The sequence below is a fragment of the Chrysochloris asiatica genome, unplaced genomic scaffold (assembly GCF_000296735.1).
Source record: "Chrysochloris asiatica unplaced genomic scaffold, ChrAsi1.0 scaffold00053, whole genome shotgun sequence".
In the NCBI taxonomy this organism is placed as follows: Eukaryota; Metazoa; Chordata; class Mammalia; order Afrosoricida; family Chrysochloridae; genus Chrysochloris; species Chrysochloris asiatica.
Window position 1 is genome coordinate 15,028,669 of NW_006408571.1, and position 14,761 is coordinate 15,043,429.

Sequence of the window (14,761 nt, forward strand, 5' to 3'; positions counted from 1 at the left end):
GGATGGATTAAGTATGCGCAGGGTAAGAATTCATCACACTAGACTTCAGATTAATGATGGACTAGGCAGACACACTACATAGACCCTCTACATCAAAGACATGAGAGACCAAATAAAACAGACACAGGTGAACATCCTGGAACCTTGAACTTCAGAAGAAAGGTTAGAGAAGTAGATTGAGTGCTTGCTGGGAGGAGAAGCTGAGCAGGGCCAGCGAGAGAGGGAGGCTGACTGGTGAACAACCAGCCAGACACAGAACAAGCACCTTGAATCTTTGTGAGAAGGTGGCTTGGCAGTCAGACAAGCAACAGGAAAGGTGACATTCTTTTTTCCCCACCTTCCCTGGTCACCTGAGGTATGGCCAGATCCCACCCTCATCCACCCTCAGGGTAGCCCCTGCTCTCCAGAAGCATGGAGCCACACCTGTGTGCGGTGGGGCCAGCTGTAACGTTTTAGTGCCTGAAGTCAGGCAGGCTCAGCTTAGGACCTACAGAACCTGCAGAGCCACCAAACCAGCATTAACCAATTACCCTGCCCCCAGCTGCCCTGTAGTCCTAGTTGTTGTTGTTGTTATGTGCCGTGGAGTCGGTTCTGACTCATAGTGATCCTGTACTGGGTTTCTGAGGCTGTAAATCTTTAAGGGAGCAGAAAGCCTCATCTTTCTCCCGCGGAACAGCTGGTAGTTTTGAACTGCTGACCCTGAGGTTCGCAGCCTGATTCGTAACCACTACACTACCAGAACTCCTAATAGACACTGAAATCAGCTTCATCAAGGGTCTCCACAATGACTTCCGGATTGAGTATCCTGAACACAGATTACACTGAGGCCAAGAGGAAGTCCATCACGGGCCAGGAACTCTGCTGTCACATCCCTCCCACACCCACCTTGTGAGCTCTTTGGCTTGCAGGAGCCCCCAGAGTTTTATCCTCTCCGAGTCCAACAGCTGCACTGGTTTTATATTTGCTTTCTTCCCTTTTGTTGTTTCATTGCTTTTGTTTATTCTCTTTCTTCTTTTCTTTCCACTCCCTTGAATTTTATCCTTTCTATCTCTGCTTTTAGGACGTCTGGTGTGACACTGTAGGATAAGCACAGGACTGCAAGGTCGGTTTGAACCACAAGGGTGGCATTTCAAACTCACCATCGCTCCTCGGAAATCCTATACTAGGTCACTATGAGTCAGAACCGACTTGATGGCACTGACAACAACAACAACATCTCTGCTTTGGTTTTTCTTCTTTTCCCTCTTCTCTGCCCCCGCCTCCCGATCGTTCTTTTATTACTCTGTACTCTCTTTCTCTTTTCATCTTCCCTCCCTCTGACTGCTTTTTCTAAGAGTTATTTCTATTTATTCCTTTTATTTTCTCTTTTATAGTTTCATTTTCCTGTTCCTCTTTTCTATTTTTATTTATTATACTCTTTTTTCTGGTTCCTGCCTGTTTTAAATGATTTTTTTCCCTTTATTGTTTCCTTTATCTCTGTTGGTTGCTTGTTTGTTTGTTCTGTTTTGCTTCTTGGTGTGTGTAAGCAGGGAGGCTGGAAGATGGTTCTCCTGTTTCCCACCCAACAGGAGACAGCAACCACGTCCATACAGCCCAGCCACAACCATGCCCTATGCAGCTCACCCCACTGGGCCCAAGCCAATGCCAGGTGCCATAGCACCTGATCAACAATAGACAGCAGCCAACAACAGCCAGTGCACATGCTTCCATTCTCTAACTACACCCATAGTGGGCAGTTGGTGAGAGCCTAAGAACCCAACAACATATAATTGTCAATTAAAATACAAATATGACACGCCTACAATGTCCCAGAGACAAGAGACTATTTTAGCTGATACAAAGAAACAAGAGAGAATGGCTCAAACAAATGATGAAGAGGGAGAGCCAAAAAACATTTCTGAGGAAGAAAAGACAATGGAAGTAACTGAAAAGAATTCATAAGAATGATATTAGGTACCTTCAAAGGATTGGCAGAAAGATTGAGGAAAGCAAGGAGAATATAGAAACAAACTTGAGAAGAATTTAGGAAAACACTACACGAACAAACAGACAAAATTAATGCAAATTTAAAACAATTAAAAACCTGCCATTAGAAATAAAGAAGATTAGTACAAAGATTTCAGAAAAGGACAATATATTGTAAGGCAAAGGAGTAGATCTGAAGGAATGAAAGCCCAAATCAGTGAGTCTGAATAAATTTCTCAATACTAGTATGCTAGACGAACAATCAGATAAAAGAATGAAAAAAATCCAAAGAAAGCCTAAGAGTTATGTGGAACACATGAAAAGAAATAACAGAGGTGCTCAGAATTCCAGAACAGAAAGAAACAATAAAAAGCACATAGAAATTTTTCAAAGAGTTACTGGAAGAAAACTTACCTAACATCATGAAAGATGAGAAGATAAGCATATAAGAAGCTGAATGAACCCCAAGCAGGAAAGAGTCCAAAACAAAATCACCAACACATGTAATAAGCAAACTTTCTAAAACCAAAGAAAAGGAAAGAATCCTGACAGCATTTTGGGAAAACCAAAACGTTCCCTACGAAGGCGATCCAATAAGAGTAAACTTCAGTGCATCTGCAGCATCTTCTAGAATAAAACATTTATTAAGCCACAAAGCAAACCTCAATAAATTTAAATATATCAAACTACTATTAAGGCATCTTTTCAGATCACACTGCTATAAAATTAGAAATCTACAATAGGAAGATCAAGGGGGAAAAAAAAATCAAATACATGGAAACTGAAGAACACCCTGCTTCAAAGCTACTGGATAATAAATTAGATAAAAAATGAAATAAAAAAAATTTCCTGGAGGCAAATGAGAACAAAAACACAACTTACCAAAACCTTTGGGACAAAGGAACAGCAGTGTTCAGAGGGCAATGAAAGCAATAGAGGTACACATCCAGAAAGGAGAACCACAACCAACACCCTACCCAAGCATCTCCAACATTTAAAAAAGAGCAGCAAAGTAAGCCCAATGCCACCAGAAAAAAAGCAATAATACAGATTTGAGCATAAATAAATAAAATAGAATAATGATAGAATCAGCAAGACAATAAGTTGGTTCTTTGAAAGGAGTAGTAAATTGACAAACCACTAGAAAATCTAACAAAAGAGAAGGAGAAGATACAAATAACATGAAAAAGAAATGGAATGTCATGACAGAACCAACAGGAAAAAAAAAAAGGATAGTAACAACACTATGAAGAATTCTACTCCAAATTTGAAAACCTAGAAGAAACGGAAAAATTTCTAGTAGCACAAGACCTACCTAAACTAATACAGGCTGAAGCAGAACACTTGAACAGGCCTATAACAAGAGAAGGAATTAATCAAATCATTTTAAAACACCCAAGTAAAATAAGTCCAGGTCCAGATGGCTTTAGTGGCGAATTATATCTAACATTAAGTGAAGGGCCAACACCAACTCTACTCAAATGATTCAATACTATATAAAAAGAAAGAAAACTCCCAAATTCATTTTGTGAAGCAAGCATAACTCTGATAGGCAAACCAGGTAGATATTACTGAGAAAGTTATAGACCAATATCCCTCATGAACACAGATGTACAAATTCTCAACAAAATCAGCAAATAGAATCTAACAATATATCTATCAAAAAAAGAATACCTCATGACCAAGTGGGATTCATACCAGGTATGCAGGGATGGTTCAATACCAGAAAACATTCAACATAATCCACCACTTGAATAAAGCAAAGGGGAAAAAAAAATCACAGGATCATATCAATTGATGCAGAAAAGACATTTTATAAAATCCAACACTTATTCCTGATAAAAACATTCAACAAAATAGGAATAGAACAAAATTCCTCAACATAATTAAGAGCATACTGCACAGTGGTTACAAGTTGGGCTGCTAACCTAAAGGTCAGCAGAGTTTGATATTTCCAGCCATTCCACAGGAAAAAGATGAGGCTTTCTGCTACCATAAAGATTTACAGCCTCTGAAACCCTATACAGGGTTGCTATGAGTTGGAATTGACTCCACAGCACATAACCACCACCACCATACACAACCAACAACCAGCATCACTCTCAATGGAGAGAAACTGAAAGCATCCCCATTTTCAAAAGGAACCAAACAAGGATGCCCTTTATCACCACTCCTATTCAATATTCAAAGTGCAGCCAGAATGTTCCTTGGAGGCCAAGATGGCTAAGCTTCGTCTCTCATACTTTGGACATACTGTCCGGAGGGAACAGTCTCTGGAAAAGGATGTCATGCCAGGTAAGGTGGAGGGTCAGAGAAAAAGAGGAAGACCCCCAACGAGATGGATCGGCCAAGTGGCATCAATGATGAACTCAAGTGTAGCAGCGGTAGTGAGGTTGGCCCAGGATCAGACATTGTTTCGTTGTTATGAGTCGGTTCCGTCTCGATGGCACCTGACAACAACATTCAATATTCTGTTGGAAGTCTTAATCAGAGCTATAAGGCAAGAAAGGGAAATGAAAGGCATGTGGCGCTGTGGGCTAATGAGTGAGACTGCAAAGTCATTTGACCTGCAAGGTTGGTGGTTCAAGCTCACCAGTTGCTCCTTGGAAACCCTATACATGGTCGCTATGGGTCGGAATTGACTCAACAGTACTTAACAACAACAACAAATTGGCAAAAAAGAAGTAAAATTCTACTTGTAGATGATATGATCCTATACTTTGACTCTACAAGAAAATTGCTGGAACTCATCAGGGTACAAGATCAACATAAAAAATCAGTTGGACTTCTTTACACTAATAAAGATAGCTCTGAGAAGGAAGTCAGGAAAACAATACCATTTACAGTAGCCACCCAAAAGATAACATAATTGGCAATACATCTAACCAGAGAAACACAAGACTTACAAAAAGAAAATTACAAAACACTACTACAAGATCTTCACAGCGAGGATCACTCCCACCCCCTCCACACAGGAGAGGACAGGGATGGGCAACTTGGACATTGGCTACCCAGAATGGGAGGGTTACAGAGGCAAGAAGTGACTGGCTTACAAGCTTTCAAGAGGGAACCTAGATCCAGAGGGGGTGAAGCAAGGTAGAATCGCCACTGAGTAGTATCCAATCTGTCTAGGCGGGGCCGAGGAAAAGAGATGCGGATAGGTCTCTTGTGACACAATGGTGAATAATTGTTATCAAGACTGACTGCAAGGGCTGGAAATGTAAAGGTAGACGTTTTGTAGCAAAGGGAGGGGAGGGATTAACTTTGCAGTCTAGGGGCAGAGGTCTCTGGACCATCAAAGGAGAAGAGCGGAGAATGGAACCCTACCCAAAGAAGCAGCAATGCCAGAGATGGAAGCAGAACCCTGTGGTTGGGGGATGATGCATGGAGGTGATTGTAACCATGGCAAGGAAACGATATACGATGGGATCAATGTGAAGCTAATGTTCTCCCATGTAAACTATCACATAACTCAAAATAAAGCATCTTATATGTATGCTTCAATTAGAGTCCTGGTGTGGCGCTGTGGGTTAATGCACCAGACTGCACAGCCGTTTAAACTGCAAGGTCGGCAGTGCAGGCTTACCAGCTGCTCCTCGGAAACCCTATACAGGGTCGCTATGGGTCAGAACCGACTCTACAGCACTTAACAACAACAAAATACGCTTCAATTAAAAAAAACAACAACACAAAACACTACTACAAGAAACCAATAAAGACCTGCAGAAATGGAGGAATACACCCTGCTTGTGGTTAGGAAGACTAACATTGTGAAAATGTCAACACTACACAAATAAGTCTTTTTTAAAGAGATAGAAAAACTAACCACTAACTTTACATAGAAAGGAAAGATATCCCAGATAAGCAAAGCATTATTAAAAATGAAGAACAAAGTAGAAGGCCTCTCACTTCCTGATCTCAAAATCTATTACACAGCCAAGGTGTCAAAACAGTCTGGAACTGGTACAACAAAAAACATATAGATCAATGGAACACAATTGAGAACCCAGAAGTAAATCCATCCACCTATGGTCAATTAAGGAGCTCTGGTAGCAAACTGGTTACGAATTGGGCTGCTAACCTCAAGATCAGCAGTTCAAAACTACCAGCTGTTCTGTGGGAAAAAGTGAGGCTTTCTGCTCCCATAAAGATTAACAGCCTCGGAAACCCTGTACAGGGTCGCTATGAGTCAGAACCGACTCCACAGCACACCACCACCACCATGGTCAACTGATCTTCAACAAAGGGTCACAACACATTAAAGGGGGAAGAGATAATCTCTTCAACAAATGGTGCTGGCAAAACTGGAAATCCACATGCAGGAGAATGAAACAAGACTCATATCTCACACCATTATATAAAAAATGAACTCAGTGTGGATAAAAGGCCTAAATGTACAACCTAGAATTATACAGATCATCAATGAAAAATTAGGAATAAATTTGGAAGCTCGGCTACATGGCATAAATAAATGCACTATCCAACATAACTGAAAGCATACAAACAGAAAACAAAACTGATCACTGGGACCTTCTAAAAATTAGACACTAATGTATATCAAACGATTACACTGGAAGAGTGAAAACAGAATTGACAGACTAGAACAAGTGTTTGGCAATGACTTATCCCCCAAATTTATAGACTACTTCAACAAGAAGACAAATATTCCAGTTTAAAAATGAGCAGAGGCCATGAACAGACACGTCACCTAAAAAGACATTCAGGTGGCCAACAAACATACAAAGAAATGTTCGTGATTGTTCGCCACTAGTGGTGGTGGTGGTTGTGTGCCACCGAGTCAGTTCCGACTCACAGTGTTCTTATATAGGGTTTCTGAAGCAATAAATCTTTATGGGAGCAGAAAGCCTCATCTTTTTTACACGACTGGATATTGAACTACTGATCTTTCAGTTAGCCGCCCAGCTCATAATCCACTATGCTACCAGGGATCCTTCATTAGCCACTGTTGTTGTTGTTGTTGTTAAGTGCTGTCGAGTCTGTTCTGACCCATAGTGACCCTGTACAGGGTTCCCCAGGAGTGACTGTGTGGTGCAAAACGACTTTGCAGTCCAGTGCATTAACCCACAGTGCCACACCAGGACTCCTCATTAGTCACTGTTGTTGTTGTGAAGTGCTGTTGAGTCAGTTGCGACCCATAGCGACCCTGTATAGAGTTTCTGAGAAGCAGCTGGTGAGTCTGAACCGCTGACCTTGCAGTTCAAACAGTTTTGCAATCTGGTGCATTAACCCACAGTGCCACACCAGGACTTCCATTAGCCATTGTTGTTGTTGTTGTTAAGTGTCGAGGAGTCGGTTCCGAATCATAGCGACCCTGTACAGGGTTTCTGAGGCTGTATCATTAGCCATTAGAGAGATACAAATCAAAACAATAATGAGATATTATCTTGCGCTAGCATTAATAGCACAATTTCAAAACCAGAAAAGAAACAACAAATGCGGGTGAGGGTATGAAGAGACTGGGACCCTCCAATACTGCTGAGGGACTGTAAAACGGTGCAACCACTCCAGAAAATGGTCTGACACTTTCTTAAAGAGTTGGACGTAGAAATACTGAATGACCCAGCAATCCTTCTACTTGGAATATAGCCTCAAGACACAGCTGTGACACAACCAGATACACGCACACCCAAGTTCACTGCAGCACTCTTCACAATAGCAAAAAGATAGAGACAGCCTAAATGCCCATCAATTGAAGCCTGGTTATACAAACTTTGGTACACACACACAATGGAATATTATGCAATGTTGAAGAATAATGAAGAATGTGCAAAACACCTCACAACATGGATGAACCTGGAAGACGTTATGCTGAGTGAAATTAGTCATCACAAAAGGGCAAATATTGCATGAGAACACTGTTGTAAAAAATTAAGAAAATGTTTTCTTGCTAAATGAAATAATCTATGATGGTTGCAGGGTGGGTACAGGGTGGAGGGGAGGGAAAAAACAATAAAGAAAATATTGGTAAATACTGATGGCACATGGAGTGGATTGCAATCATTGTAATGACACGAAGTGTATAGTTTGTTGAATGTGGGACTGATGATCTGTTCTGTGAATCTTCATTCAATTCACAATAAAAAGTTAAGAAAAAAAAATTTCATTATACTTAGCAGAGATGGCTGCTACAGAACTGATAACTAAATCATGATCCCAGAGGTCACACAGGGCTGTGAGTCATTGGTGGTCCAGCCCGGACAATATGAAGCGTTCATGTCGAGACTCAGAAAGGCTATATCATAAGTTCAAATTCGAAGAGTAAACATAAACCTCACAGGATGAAAACATTCTGCAGTAATTTAATTGCTTTCCAGAATAAAAATGAAGTCTTTGAAAAAAAAAAAAAAAAAAGACAACATATTGTAGATTCCCTCAAAATAGCAGTCACAATGCTCAGCACTGACTTATACACAGTTGTGGTTGTTGTATGCTGTGGGGTCGGTTCCAACTCATAGTGATCTTATATAGCATTTTTGAGGCTTTTAAATCTTTGCAGGAACAGAAAGTCTCATCTTTCTCCAGAGGAGTGGCTGGTGGGCTGAAATCACTGACCTTGTGGTTCACAGTCCAGTGCTTATCCTGTGAAGCCATCATGTGTTCCCCAAACACAGTTAGACATATGAAAAAGCAGGACATAAGGACATGTTTATAAAATGTGCCCAAGTAAGGCAGAAGAAGTCTGACTGATCCAAGAGGTCTGAGAGGCAAAGGGTCTGCCTGAGGCCTGCCTGTGGGCATGGCCAGGAAGCTGTCCTGACTCAAGAACCGAACCCCAAATTATTCCTTATCCTGAATTGTAACCTGTTACTTTTCTGAAAAAACAAAAAAAACCCCACAAAATCATGAGTATTGTCTGTGAGTTCTGTGTAGGCACTTTAATGACTGATTGAACCCAGTTCTGTGTAGGCACTTTAATGACTGATTGAACCCAGCAGAGAAGTACAGAGTGCCATGGGATGGATAGCTAGTTCAGACTTAGTAAAGAGCTTGGGGAGAAGAGGTGTGTCTACCCTTCATTTCTTAGGAATCAGCTTTGGGCTGATACTGATGGTGATTTTCTCTCCACCCCCATAAAGTTAGAGGTGGTCAGATGTCCCCACGGTGACATTTTTACAAATGTTTATAGCAGCTTTATTCACAATAGCAAATATACATACCAATAAGAATAAAAGAGATACTTTTTATAAACTGGAAACAATCCAAAGGTCCATTAACAGAAGAATGAGCAAACAAATTATGATATAGTCATATAATGGAACTATTTAGCAGTTTTTCAAAATGAACCAAAAAAAAAGAATGACCTACAATAACATGGATGAAACTGGAATATGTTGAGTCAAAGAAGCCAGACACAAGAAACTACATATTGTATGATTCTGTTTAGGTGAAATTGAAAAACAGAAAAAAATTAATGTATACTGATAAAAATTAGAAACATGCTTGCTAATGAGGGTGGGATTGACTTAAAAGGGGCACAAGTAAACTTTTCAGGTGAAAAAATACTTTATTTCTTGATTGCTATGTTAGTTACAAACATCTGTTAAAAATCACTGGATTGTAAGTTTCAGCATGTATAGTAAACTTTATTTCAATTTAAAAACTAGTCCCTCCACCTCTGCTCTGTCACCTGTATCTCATGCCCTAGTAAATGGCACCATCTCTTCTACTTAGCTGGCCCAATCAGCAAGTAGGGAAACCTTCTGGTTTCTTTGCTCCCTCCCTTTGTTCCTCTATATCCAGTTTCTAAAGTCCTGGGTTTTTGCCTCCTTGAGCACTCTCTTCCTGTCCTCTCTCTGTCACTGCATTAGTTTTGGACTCAAGCATCTTTAGTTTGGATTACAGGAAGAGGTTCTTAACTGGTCTCCCTGGAACGAGTCCTGCCTCCATCCACTCTATTTGACATACAGCTGCCATAGGGAGTTAAGGTATAAATCTGATCAACTCACTTGTCTGCCTACAATTCCTCAGTGGTTCCCCATGACTTTCAAGAGAAAGCCTGGTGTAGTAGATAGCCTATCTATTTCTCTAGCCTCATCTCTGACATCTACCTAACTCCACTCACATTCTCCCTGTAATACCTCTTCCAAAAGGTCTCTCCTTATCCTCTCTTTTCAGAAATTGTCTCCTCTGGACTCCTACAGTACCCTGACAACATCTCTATCACAGGATTTTAAAAATATAAAACAAAACAGAGTACACAGAGCAAATGCATAGTTTAAAAGACTATTTTATCAATCTTATCAACCACCACCCTAGATAAAATTACAGAATTTTGCCAGCCACCCCAGAGGCCTCTCCATGTGCCCCATACCAATCTAATACAAGTGTAGCAATCACTTCCTTGCATTTCTTTACGGTTTTATCACTCAAATATGCATTCTTAGATGCTTACTATGATTTTAGTTTTGTCTTTAGGAGATTAGCTTCATATATCTTTTATTTCCGTTTCATCTTACAGGTTCTCCCTTCATCCATTTCTTTTCTTTCTATTTAGGTTCATGGAGGAACCTGAACTACTTGACTAGAGTTTCTCACAGTCTCAACTTTGCTGACTGCATACACATGGGAGAGTTCAATTCCTTCCATTGTCATCTGTTATTTTCTGCAAATTGGCCACTGGATTAAGATCCAGGTTCAATCCTTTCACCAAGACTACAGTGGTATTGTGTCTTTATTGAGAAGCACACATCTGCTTGTCTCTTTTCTGATGTTAGTGACCACTGATGTTAATGCCTACATCTGTTATTTCATTGGAAGTAACAAAATGCTATTCTGACTGTATAATTTGGTTTTGATTGATTGACTATGTGCTGTGGAGATGGTTCCGACTTATAGCGACCCTGTATAGGGTTTCTGAGGTTGTAAATCTTTTTTAAAAAGTTTTTATTGTGAATTGAGTGATAGTTTACATGGGAGAACATCGGTTTTATACTCATCATTTCATTGAAATGATTACAATCTTCTCCGTGCATTATCATTCAACAGTATTTGCTTCTATTCCTTCTGATGTTTTCTTGTTTTTTTTTGATGCTCACAAAAACACTCAGGAATATATAATCATTTATAGGGCACATCAAGGCTGTAAATCTTTAAGGGAGCAGAAAGCCTCATCTTTCTCCGGCAGAATGGCTGGTAGTTTTGAACTGCTGACCTTGATATTAGCAGTCCAACTCGTAACCATTATGGTACCAGAGCTCCTTGATTTATTAGCTGAAATAATTCTACAGAGATGCTTCTCTTCATCTACTATTTGGCTATTTAGTGGCATAGCACACATAGGAAAGATTGGTTTGATTTTTTCTTATTTCCCAGTTTTTAAGATAATAGGTTCCCTGGTATTCTTTGAAGATAATCAATTCACCTGTATGTGTGGGTGTTTTAACTATTATTATGAACTCAAGACTTTAAACATACTAGGGGGCTTCAAAAATCCATGGGAAAATAGAACTGAAAAATAATGAAATTATCCCATGAACTTTTCAAAGCCCTCTGGTATTTGGTGGGTTTCAATTCTTTGAAATTCCTATTCTTATTTATGGAAGCTCACAATGGCCCATCTTTGACCTAATGTGGGTTCCTCAGTCCTTTGACATATATATAGCTCCCTTGCTCTCTGGTATGTCAAGATGTCCCTGGTTCAAGCTCTACATAGCCTGCCCTAAAAGGTATCAGGCATTTCTCTAAGAATTGCCATATTTTTTTCACTGAAATAATTTTTTGAGAAAATCATAGATCCACAGATCCATTGTACACTTTGCCCAGTTTTCCTCAAGGTAACATTTTTCAGAGCTTTAAGATCACAACCAGCATACTGGTTCCACCACTGGTTCCACAATCCACCAGCCTTACTCAGATTTCCTCACTTTTACTCATTTATGTGTGTGTGTATTAAATTCTACACACTTGGATGACCAGCACAGATTTGTATATCCATTATCACAGTGAGAAGATACTGAGCAATCTAAACGCCTCCTGTTGCCCTTTTGTAACCACACCAACCTCCTTCTGCCTGTTCTCCCCTGTCCCTAACTCCTACAACCCTCCATTCTAAAGCTGTTATTTCAAACAATGTTATATAAATGTAATTATATAGTATGTAACCATATGGGATTGGCTTTCTTTTCCCCCTCAGCATAATTCCCTGGAGATTCATATATCAGTAGTTCGTTCTTGTTTATTGCTCTTGAACACTTTCAAGAGGTCTTGTGAAGCAGATTTTCCTACTGCAATAATACAGCATTTGATTTCTTGGCAGCTGCTTTGATGACTATTGATGAATGATACAAACAAAATGAAGTCCTTGACAACTTCAATCTTTTCTCCATTTGTCTTGATGCTGTTTATTGGTTCAGTGGTGAGGATTTTTGTTTTTACATTGAGGTGCAACCCACACAGAAGGCTATGGTCTTCAATCTTCACCAGTAACTATTTTAAGTCCTCTTCTCTTTCAGCAAGCAAGGTTGTTATCATCTGCATATCACAGGCTCTTAATGAGTCTTCCTCCAATCCTGAGGAATGCCCATATTGACGGTTCTTCCACTTGGCTTTATTTACTGCTTCTTCATGCTAATCCATGGGGATCCATGCAGCAACAGGGATTTCTATAACCAGGTAACACTGAGGTTTTCTTTTTGTTTGCTTGTTTTAAAAATGTATTCACGTTTTGCCCTTCCTTTTAGCCACTGGGGCCTCAGCGCTGTGGAATTAAAATTTAATGTAACAATTGTCCCCAGGGCCTACTCCTGAAGCACAGTGCTAGTGAAGAACTGGAAAAACAACAGTGGAGCCTGTTTGGGATGGGAGAGAGCAGGTCCTGGGATGGGCCCCATGCTGTGCATTTCTCCTAAATTCCCAAGAGCAGTAAGAATTCAGGTTTCCGTGAGGCACTCTCTCAGCCTCCTACAGAAGGGATTCACATTCCTTCAGGCCACCTGGTGCACCCCGCCTCACTCCCACAGGCTTGCTTGGTTTCTGCTGTTTCCCAGTCCTGTGACTTGAGGCAAAGCCTTTAACCTCATGGAGCCTACTTCTTCCCATACAGACTGAGGCTAATGCTGGCCATCCTTTTATACGGCAGGAGGATTTTGAGAATTTCCAAAGAAAAAATTCATTTATTCAACAAATAGTGATTGATTACCTACTATATGCCAGGCACTGTCTTAAGTACTGGAAAGCAAAGAACAAAACTAAGTTCTTACCTTCAGAGATAGACAATAAATTTAAAAATTAATAGCATAAAGGCTATGAACCAAACGAAAGCCGACTAAGGGCTGTGTGCGCGTACACACACATATGTGCTATTTTAGATAATCAAGGAAGGTCTCAGAGGAAGTGACACTTGAACAGAGATCTGAATGACATTTAAAGCCATGGGATGAGATCACCCTGGTGAGAGGATGAAGAGAGAAGAGAGATCTGATGGCCGAGTCCTAAAACAATCTAACATCCAAAGGCATATAAAAAGATTCAGTGCACGAAATGAGAGCGAACCGCCTTAGGAAATTATAAAGCACACCGGTAAATGTAAGGTACTGACCATAAAGTTTTTGCTTGGCCTCTGAGAAGGGTGGATTCTATGGGCTGTTTAGTTTGCTGAGCAACATGATGAGTTGAGAAAGGCAATTTAGGGTTAAGTAAGATAGATCGGCACTTCACGCTCACCAGCTGCTCCTTGGAAACCCTATACAGGGTTCACGCTCACCAGCTGCTCCTTGGAAACCCTATACAGGGTTGCTATGGGTCAGAATCGACTCAACAGCATTTCACAACAACAAGATAGCTAAATTCAAAAAAGGAATTTGAAAGACTCTGAAGCTGGAAGCATTTGGGGGCTATGTGCTGGAAGGGTCACCCTTGGAGTTGGCAAGGCTGTAAAAGGGATTTGGAAATGTCTAATATAACACTTTGAAGTTGTTTGCTGTGGAGTGTAAATTTATAAAGCTCATTCCTAAGCTCCTCTATGAAAACTCTAGTAAGATCTATTGTGGCTCGCTTTCGGATGTGGGGACATGGGTGAAGGACTGAGTTATCCATCTAAACTGCTGTTGTCAGCTCCCACTGAGCCAACTCATTGCCCATGTGTGCAGGATAGAACTGCTCCACAGGTTTCTCAAGACTGTGACTTTACATCACCAGGCCTTATAACCAAGAAGTTTCTGGATGGGTTTGAACTGCGAACCTTGTGGTTATTAGTCCAGTGTTTAACCATCTGCACCACCCAGGAATTCTTCCATAGACACCAGCCCTGTGAAATGTAAGACGGCATTTGCAGACCCAGAGGGGTCAGCTGACACAGTGGCTGCACATCTAAGATGATCGAATTCACTGTGAGGAATTAAGACACATTTTCTGCCCTCACCAAGCTTATGCCTTTATGTACAATATGTTTTTCTTTATTTATTGTTTGTACTGAATAAAAGATAAGCTCTTTAAGTGTAGAAACTTTGTATCATTATGTTCCCTCATGCCTGGCACACAGGAGACACTCAATAAGTATTTGCTAAATGAATGAATAATAACCATCATCAACTGGTATATTAGTACAGATGAGAGTATTCAAACCATTAGTTATAGAATCTCTATTGTCATACAGATTCTTGTGGAATTAAAACAATAAAAAATAAACAGTAAATAAAGTCCAAGTATTGATTCAACTCTTGCTATATTTAAGACAGTGTGATAACCTATGTGAGGGAATCAATGGAGAAATCGGATGAAGACCCCACCCACACATCTGGTAGGAGATATGTCTGTTGTTGTTGTTGTTGTTGAGTGC